The sequence below is a fragment of the Amblyomma americanum genome, chromosome 1 (assembly GCF_052857255.1).
Source record: "Amblyomma americanum isolate KBUSLIRL-KWMA chromosome 1, ASM5285725v1, whole genome shotgun sequence".
NCBI lineage: Eukaryota > Metazoa > Arthropoda > Arachnida > Ixodida > Ixodidae > Amblyomma > Amblyomma americanum.
In genome coordinates, this window is record NC_135497.1 from 373,206,481 (window position 1) to 373,216,437 (window position 9,957).

At 51.8% G+C, this 9,957-nt stretch overlaps 1 pseudogene; it reads left to right on the forward strand.

Annotated features, from left to right (window-relative positions):
* Positions 1–437: 437 nt before the first annotated feature.
* On the forward strand, positions 438–9,396 carry LOC144122138 (uncharacterized; annotated as a pseudogene).
* The last annotated feature ends 561 nt before the right edge of the window (positions 9,397–9,957 follow it).

Below are 9,957 nucleotides of genomic sequence, written 5' to 3' on the forward strand. Positions count from 1 at the left end.
CCTCATTGCTCATTAAAGAGACTATGCAATAAATTAATTGAGATTACGTAAAGCAGACAAGAGATAGGCAATCGATCACTCGTCACCCCAGTGCAAGAATTTTTGAGCTAGCATCAACAACGGCGAAGATATAGACGATTAAAAATTACGCTCCTCCTCTTCCCCCTCAACTCGTATACGAGGAGCACCAGAAAAAAATAAAGAAAACAGCTCTGGGACTGGGCCCCGCTCATGTAAACGTCATCCGCTGACGTTTATTTTACAACTTCCGGTTGTCGCTCCTAGCCAACACCACCTAGACTTTTAAGGCCTCTCCACGATTTCTCCTCCGACACGCGACGTCACCGCACTACGACGCGGGTGCAGCCACCGCCGACCTAGGGTGCCTGGATGCGCGCCCTCGCCCCCGCTCCGTTCAGGGTGGGGACATTCTTTGAAGGACCTGTTGCCGCCTCGACCGGTTTTCGTAGCCGCTGTCCGCCATTGCCTAGCCCACTCTCCGCGGAGCCAGCACGTGTGAACTTCGCGCGTCCGCCTGGCCGTGGTTTTCGGCACGGAATGCCTGGCTGCTGTGTGCCGTTGTGCACCAACCATTCTAGAAATGGCTGGAAGATGTATCACTTTCCGACAGAGCCGAAGAGAAGACTTCTGTGGATCGCAAGTCAAGCGTGATAAGTGGCAGCCGACGAAGGGATCATGCGTGTGCAATGTGAGTAGTATGAGCTTCGCTTTTGTATTTAAAACTTACCGCCGTGCACGTAATAACCGTGCTCGGAGTCCATCATTTTGTAATGTGCAAAAGTGTGCTCAGAAGCAGTAGAAATAGTGCCATGTGACACGAGCCAGTGTTCCGTGCCTGCATCATCAAACTGTACGATGCCAGCATTTTTATATGGTTCTAAAACTCATTAGACGTGAGCCCAGCGCTGAAAGAATTATGCGTTGATGCTCCCGGTTTCGCTCCTTTATAAAGGTATTACAAGCTTCACGCTTTTTTTTGTGGTTCTGACATTGCCTGCAGGCCCACTTTGAAGAGAACAACTTCGAGCAAAATCGTGCCGACGGCTGGAAAAAGCTGAAACCAAATGCTGTACCAACTGTGTTTCCCTTTCGCGGTAAGTACCGCCAATAATTCGTAGCATCGTTGCATGCACCAAATACCCGCCTCTGCATTATTTTGAAGAACTTCACCGGCACTAATGCATTCGAGCTTGCAATCGCTTGCATAGATCTAATTACGACAACGGCCATTCTTGTTTGTACCACCAACTTATTTTGTTTTGTTATTGCAGCTTTGCCCCAGAAAAGGAAGGCACCAAAAGAAAGGATGGGACCTCCGGTGCCATCTGGGGCATGTGAAGGAGAAAGCGTGCCGCCGTGTGAAGATGATGCTTCTGTAACAGCTGGAGTCTCATGGGATAAAAGCAAGGATCCAGCCTCGGGGTTACTGACCAGCAACATTGATCTGCCTCTAGAAGAGGACTGCTGCTCAGAAGCAGGCAGCCTCAGCCATTCGCCAAGTGATGGAAGCAATGCGCAACGAATGCAAGGTTGGTCTCCTGCTGCACTGTCTGGAGAAGATGATCTACAATCTGCTAATATCTCGCACGCAGAGCTAAATAAGCAACTCGCAGATATGAAGAGGAAGTATAATCAACTCCGTGACGCGCACAGCAAAGCAAATGCAACAATTCAATGCCTTAAAAAAGGTGCAAAAGCTAGAGCGTAATTTAGAAAATCTTGGAAAGCACGTGAAATTCTTGAACAAAGATCAAGTGGAAGCACTTTCTCGAAATATCAACCAAGGCAACACATGGTCACCAAAAACAATCCGGCAAGCACTGCAGATAAAATTCTCATGCGGAACATCGGGTTACGAAACAATCAGGAAACTCGGATACCCACTTCCATCCAATAGAACTCTTGCGCGTCGCCTCCAAGGCCTGAGTTTTACGCCGGGGATCCTAACTGAGGTGGTTGAATTGCTAAAGATGAAAGCAGAAGGCATGCAGGATGTCGAGAAAGACTGTGCTTTATTCCTCGATGAAATGGAGATCGCTCAAGGATATGAGCTCGATCGGGCTGGAGACGCTGTGTATGGGGTGGTGGTAAAAACGTTTATTTCCTCTGAAAAGAGGGAGTTACATGGAGGGTGCTCTGGAGTCAGGCTTAGTGCCCTTCCCCTCACAATCACTAGGTGGAGTCCCTAGTACGGGACCCCAGTGGCTTCCGCTGCCGCCATAGCTCGTTCGACCATCGCCTTTTGGGCTTTCAGGTCGCAACAGGCGAGTAGGGTCGCCTCCCAGTCCTCCCGGGTGGGGTTTGGGTTTGGAGTAAAAGCAGGGTTGGAGGGGCACGCCCACACCATGTGGTAGAGGTCCGAGGACCTCTCCCCACAGTGCGGGCACTCCCCGGAGAAGGCAGGGTCAAAGTGCTTTAGCGAGGCCGGGCACATCATGGTGTTCGTGACAAGGCGGAGGAACAGGCGTTCCTCCGCTCTCGTTAATCCTTTACACGGGTGGGGGTACAGTTGATGTCTATCTTTGTATAATTGCGTTATTTCCTTGTAAGTGTAGGTCGGCGTGGCTTCCGCTACTTCTTCAGAGGAGGCGGGGGACGAGGTTGCCCGGTTAGAGAGCGCGCGGGCGGCTGCATCTGCTGCCTCGTTTCCTCCTAGCCCCGAGTGGGCCGGAGCCCAGACTATGAAGCGGTGGGATGGACCTCCTACGTACGAGCTGTTTTGCAGTAGCCGGTAGGCCAGGTACGGGACCCAGCCCTGTTGGACGTTCCGACACGCCCCTCGCGAGTCGGTTATGATTGTCTTGGAATCGGAGTGTGTTGCCGCTAATGCGATGGCGACTTCCTCTGCTTGAGTGACGCTTCGGGCTTTGAAGGTGAGCCCGTTCACCGTTTTGGACTCGTGGATCACTGCCGCCGTGTACCATCCGCCTTGGTGCGGGCCGGATGCGTCCACGTAGTATACCCCGGGTTTCCTTCCGTAGTGGTGAGCTAAGGCCTCTGCCCTGGCCCTGCGTCTACCCTCGTGGTCGTCCCTGGACATCTTAATGGGGAGTGGTCTTACGTGCAGGGCGTAACGCCACTCCTGAGAGAGTCTTACTCTCTCCTCGGTTAGAGTCGTGTGTTCTATGTGCAGACAGGCTAAAAGGCGGCGTCCTGACGGCGTCTGCGATAATCACGTGTATTGACCTGTGAGGTGGGCTTCTCTAAGTTCATCGAAGGAGTTCGTCATACCCAGACCTTGGAGTCTCAGGTTAGACGTGGTTATCGGGAGGTCGAGGGCCTTCTTCGCCATTTTGCGTATTATCACCTCGATGATGTTCTGGTCGTGTTTGTTGAGGCGGAGATAGGGGGTCGAGTACAGGATTCTGCTTGTTACAAAGGCATTGGCCAGCCGCAAGGCGTCTTTGCTTCGCAATCCCCCTTTCTTGTTCGAGACTCTGCGGACCATTCGGCCCACTTGATCTCCCACCTTCTTTAGTTTGTCGAGCGTGGTCGTCGCCAGCCGACGCTGGTGGATGAAAAGACCTAGGACTCTAATTTCTGTTCTTTCGGGTATCGGTTCCGATCCAAGTCTCAATTCTATCTTGTTTGTGCAATTTTTGTTGGGGCGAATGTGCACGAATTCGGATTTTTGAGGGGAGCAATGAAGGCCACATCTTTTTCGCGTACTCGTTCACGGCGGTGGCCGCCTCTTGCAGGCTGGCCTCCATTTCACCGAGAGAGCCCTGCGTGGCCCAAATGGAGATGTCGTCCGCGTACAGCGCGTGCTGCACACCCGGGACTTTCTCCAGGTGGACCAGCAGGTTGTTCATTGCCAAGTTGAAAAGCAAGGGGGATAGCACCGCTCCCTGTGGCGTCCCTCTCGTGCCTAATAGAAAGGGGCCGTGTTCCGCGTTCTGGATCCTCACGTAGGCCTGTCTGTCCGTGAGGAAGCGTTTTATGTACTCGAAAGCGTTCCTGCCGCATCCCGTCTCTGATAGGTGTGTGAGGATCGCCTCGTGTGTCACATTATCGAAGGCTCCCTTCAGATCTAGGGCCAGCACTATCTTATCCCCGTTCGGATGTTCGATCGGGTTTAGTACCTCCCTGCTGAGCTGCAGCAGGATGTCCTGAGCCGATTTATTTGGCCTGAAGCCGTACATCGAGTCGGCGAAGACTCGCTTGTTTTCTAGGTACTCAGATAGTCTATCTCTGACCATAGCTTCCATCAGTTTGCCCACGCACGAGGTGAGAGAAATAGGTCTTAGGTTATCCGTATCTATGGCCTTGCCCGCCTTGGGGATGAAAGTTATCAGCGCCGTCTTCCACTCCGTGGGAAGTGGAGCTTCGCCCATCCAAACCGAATTAAAGTGTTTTAGGAGGGATTCGTATGCGCGGTCCGGCAGATTGGCTAGGAGTTTTACCGAGATCCCGTCCCTTCCTGGCGCGGTCCCGCGTTTCATCCTCGCTAGAGCGGCCTTGAGTTCGTATATTTTGAAAGGTTCGTCCAGCTCAGCATTTTGGGCTCCACTGTATCTGTAAGCTTCTCCCCTTGGATCTTGGGTCGTGCTCAGGTACTGGTCCCGAAGCTTCAGTGCGAGCTGGGCAGTATTTCCTTGAAATGCATGTACCGCTCTCTGCAGGTGGTGCTTCTGCGTCTCGGTGCGCGTCTGGTTGGGATCGATGAGCGCCCGGAAGAGGCGCCACGTGTTTTTGCTAGACATCTGCCTAGCGGCCGCGTTGCACCTATCTACCCAGTTCGCGTCCGCGAGTTGCGCCGCGTACTCCGCCGCTTCTTTAGTGATTGCCGCGATCCGAGCTCTTAGCTTTCGGTTATGCTTCTGTCTACGCCATCTTTTGACCATGCTGCGTCTGGCTGCCCAGAGGTGGAGGAGGTGGGTGTCCACGTCCGTCACCGCCTCTGAGAGCTTTACCTGCGTCTCCGTCGAACGAAGGTTGATCAGCAGCTGTTTTGTCCAGGCTTGATAACCCTGCTCCTGGATGGAGCTTACCTCGTATTCCTTTCTAAATTTCGTCCAGTCCGGCAGCATAGTGTGCCCCGTAGGCCTGGTAAGGGGTTTCGTACGGATCGTTATGGTGATCAGGCAGTGGTCACTACCGAGAGTTTCCTCCGTATTCGTCCACTCCACTCGCCTCGCGTTTTTCGTGAAGGTTAAGTCGGGACACGTGTCCCTCTGCACCGAGTTCCCTATCCGCGTGGGGCACGCCGGGTCAGTGTGTAGGGTTAGACCTAACGCGGACGCCGCCTCCGCTAGCTTCCGTCCTCGTATGTCTTCTCGATGATAGCCCCATGAGGGACTCTGCGCGTTGAAATCTCCCATTACTAGTAGCGGGTCTCGTCCTGCTTCCCTGATAGCTCTGCTCAGGAGTGTGGAGAAGGTTACGTTTTTTGCTTTAGGTGGGCAGTACACGTTCAGGATGTGTAGCGGCGAATCCTGCTTTTTAAGTGGCAGAAGAGTCACCATCACGTGCGAAAAGCTGGTTTGTAATTCCAGATCTACCAAATTTGCAGTGAAATTTTTGTGCACAAAGATGCACGTTAGGGGGTCGAGTTGGAACGTTTTGTAGTTTGTGAGGCTCACGTTCCCGCCAGGTTCCTGTACGGCCACTACTGCCGGAGTATGCTCGTACGTAGATAGGTGCATCCTAAGATCCGCTCTCTTAGTCCTCGATTTCAAGCCTCGACTATTCCACTGCGTTAATGTTATGGGACTCTCTTTAGTTTGTCTCGCCATGTTGTATCTGGAGATTGTTGTTATTCTGGAGGGGAAATTGCTCCTGGTGGTCTTCCTCCTCGTCCTCGCTCAGCACCCTACGCATCCTGTAGGCTCGGGGATTCTGGAGTCTCCTCGTGTTAGCGTATTTGCGAACCGTCATCGCTTTCGCTATCTGTTGTGAGACTATGGTGGGAATGGATTCCTGGACCCTTCTCATCATAGCTTCTAGTTTATTTTCAAGACTAGGTTCTGTGTCGCTTTCTATCGCCTCCTCTTGCTGAGGTGGCTGGGGTTTAGCTAGCGCACTTTCTAGTTTGCTCGTTAGCATCGCGATCTGCGCTTTTAGGGCTGCTATCTGGTTTCGTAACTCGGTTTCTACTGGGTTGGGTGTGGGTGGAGAGGAAAGTTTGGGAGGAGGCGGAGGAGGAGGAGGAGAGGCGGTCCCACTCACCTGCCGCTTCCCGTTCTGGACTATGCTGGCCCAGGTCCTCTTTTGCTTGGGTTGATCAGAAGTCGACTCCCTGCTAGGTGGAGGGGGCGGGAGATTCCCGCTTCCTCCCTTCTTCTTCTTGTTTTTTTTCTTCTTTTTCCTCCTCTTTTTCTCCTGATTGCTGGGTTGTTGCTGCGCGTTCGTGCGGAATTTCACCGTGCAGTCTCTGGAGTTCGTGGCGTGTTCGCCGCCACACACCGCACATTTTGGTTTGCACACGTGAGGGGACCGCACCCCCTCCACAAACGGGGCTAGCGTTCCGCAGATTCCGCAGTTTTCTTGTCTCAGTGTCGGGCAGGTATCTGGCCTATGTCCCACCGTGCCGCACAAGTTACACGCTGGTATGGTGCGGCGGTACGTTGCTACCGGTATGACTTGCGCGTTGTACAATACAGCTCTGGGCTTGTACTTGCCTTCGAAGGTGATTCTGGCTTTGTTCGAAGTTCCGAACTTTCGGATCTCCAGGATGGTGCTTTCTCCGTGAAAGCTTTTCACCTTCCCTCGCAGGGACTCGGTGGTTTCCAGATTGGCCACTGTGATGACTCCGTGAACCACGTTGTCTTCGCTCTGTTTTACGTGCCCGTGCAAATGGAGGTCTGCTCCTTCTTGGATTTTTATCGCAAATTCCCCGACCAGTTTGTCTGCCGCGTGGATGCTCGACGTGCCCACGATGATCAGGTTTTGGTCCGGGGATATTGTGAAGTAAAAGTTGTCCGCTTCGGCCTCCCCGACTCGTTGTCGTAGGGCTAGGCCTAGCTCACCGTGTTGTAAGTTCTTCAAGCTTGTCGCCGTCAATAGTTTGATGATTAGCACCACATCGTCTGGTCTAAACCTGCAGAGAAACTTGGGTTTCCATGCAGCTTTGACTTGCCTTGGGCCTCCGGCTGCGCGCTCATCGGATGCCTTGTCGGGTTGCGCATGGTGGCCTCCGTGGGCTGACGTGGCCTTCCCTTGCGCGCAGGCTTGGAGTTTCTGGGCTCTTTTTTCAAAAGCCCGGATCACATTAGCGTTGCAGGCTTGGTCCCGACTGGTCTGCGGCACAGTTGACCCTGCCATGCCTTCCGGGTCGTAGCCGCGTTGCTGGTTTGCGCTTGCCATGTTGGCCTGGAGCGGCCTCCCCGCCGCCGAACACCGGCGTTCAGCCTTGAAGCTGCGTCGCGGCGCTATGGTGGATGGGAGGAAAAACGCTAAAAAAAGGTTAACAAATCGGCCCACCGGGTTGGGAGTGGTCTCCCTGCGTGCCGGCTGACTTGCTGGTCCTGTCAAGTATAAAATTGTCGGGATCCAACGCGTTGGTCCGCCGCCACGGTCGAAAATCGCCGGATCCGATGTCCCATGCGTCCGCTCGCTACGCGCGCTGGTAGCGCGCCTCTAAAGCCTCTAAAGCCAGATGAGCCTGCTCGCCATGCCCTGGTATTCATGGTGGGCGGCCTAACTCAGAGATGGAAGCAAGTAATTGCATACCATTTCACTGGTAGTCACGTAGATGGTCCGACCCTCAAGGAGTGCGTTCTGCAGATTGTTGAACTTTGTGCCGACATTTCTCTGAGAATCCGCGTCGTGACTTCGGACATGGGAGCTTCAAACCGGGCGATGTGGCGAGATCTTGGATTTACGAGTCACAGAAATTCTCGAACACTTTGCTCAATACCATATCCTTTCCTTGAAGGTAAAGAGCTATTTTTTACTGCGGACGCAGCACACGTGCTGAAGAATATCAGGGGCCAGCTTCTGAATTCATCTGTTTTTACTCTTAGTGATGCAACTGTATGTCAACATGGCTTGTCATCTAACGAAGTAAGAATGGGTCATGTACGCGCTGTAGTAGAGTACGACAGTGACAAAGAGCTAAAAGTCGCGCCAAAGCTCTCAGAGGCGCATGTTACTGGGGGCCACTTCACCAAAATGAAAGTGGGAGTAGCTGTGCAGTTCTTCAGGGAGGCTCCTGCCGCAATCCGACATTTGGTGAGGCATCAAATTCTGGGTCCAGAAGCGGAGACTACCGCATGGTTCCTCGAACTGGTATCTAAGTGGTACACAATTACGTCTTCACGACACCCATCAACCGCTCTAAGCCTTGAAATCATGGAGAAATACCATTCAGCCATCGGCACACTTATGTTGGCGCTTGAAACCTTTCAAGGTATGAAAGCAGGTAGCACGCCTCAGTGGAAACCGTCTCAAGCAGGCCTCGTAATATCAACAACAGTCGTTGTTCGACTTCACGATACTCTCCTAAAGAGCGAAGGCTATAAGTTTTTTTTAACTAGCAGGATTCTGCAGGACTGCCTCGAAAACCTATTTTCTGTTGTACGCATAAGGAAGCCGGTTCCGAATGCATATGATATGAAGTGTGCGTTGAAGCTTATTTGCGTGAGTCAGTTTTTGCACACACCAACGACAACGAACTATGAAGTCGACGATGGCCAATACCTTGTTGACATGCTGTCGAATGGCCTGAAGGAGCACACCGAAGCCGAAGTGGAAGACATTGACGACGCGGAAATACCTTTCATTGAGGCGCTATCACCAGCTGATTGTGCCATCCTGTTTCACATTGGTGGCTTTCTGGTAAAAAGCATCATCAAAGCGGTTAACTCGTGTGGCCAGTGCAAGGCCGCAGTCTTGGGGTCCAGGAGCAGCGAGCATGCATATTTAACTGCGCTCAAGGAATATGTTTGCGATGGCAACAACCTTCACTATCCGAGCAATGCAGTCATGAGCACTCTACAGTCTTGTGAGGAGCATTTCAGGGGAATCACCACTTGGACGGATAACGCGCTCACCATGAAATCGCCAGTGCAGGTTGTAACTGCATATCTGAACAAAATGTTGCGACCCAATCTCGAAACTTGCGAGCAGCACAAGGAAGCCGTCCAGAAGATGCTGATCTCAAGCTACGCACGGCTGCGGCTGCGCATACACCTTCGTAAGGTTGGAGCAAGAACAGTCAGTGGAAACGCAAGTAAGACATGTGCAGGAGCAAGCCTGCCGTGAACTCTGAAATTGCCCTGCAGTGCCCTGTACATCGCCGCAACATATCCCCTTTCATATTACCTTAGTAACAGTGGTATTTTTTTTGCTCCTTTCTTCAATACCATCTCGACCTGCATTTTTAATTGTTTTCTGTAGTGTATTACCTTGTATTTTTACGCTGCAGAGCTCATTTTCACCTTCATACTACAACAGCATCCGAATAAAATCCTACAAAAGTTTGCTCGGTGTGTTCAATGTGTCTGTTTTAAACTGTGTATTCGAAGCTAGTGTGAAATTCGCTGCTTAAATTTATTCCCCAAGTCTTACATAAATGCCAGAGTTTTCGTTCATTAGGTTACTTCCATTCATTCTTTCAGCAATTGAAGTTCATATCTTAATTAATGTCCCATAATGACAGTTTAGCAAAAATAAAATTTTGTCTGCCCGCCTTGCCTTGGGAAGGTGCAACACCTAGAGCTCGCATAGGCTAAAGAGAAGCTCACACCACGCCAGTAAAAATCAGTGAACTACAGCATCTGCCATACCGCGAGAACACAGCGATTCACGTCGCATACTTTCTAAGCGAAGAACTACTGCACTGTGTTTCGAAGCAAAACACGCTGCATTCGTGAACGATATCATGTCGCAGCATGGGTTGAGCAAAACTGTACCATGAAAAAGTTAGCTTCCTTGGTCTATTGTTTTGTCCTGCCCCCTCTTCAAGTAATTTTATCAGCACGAAACGTGCACGCG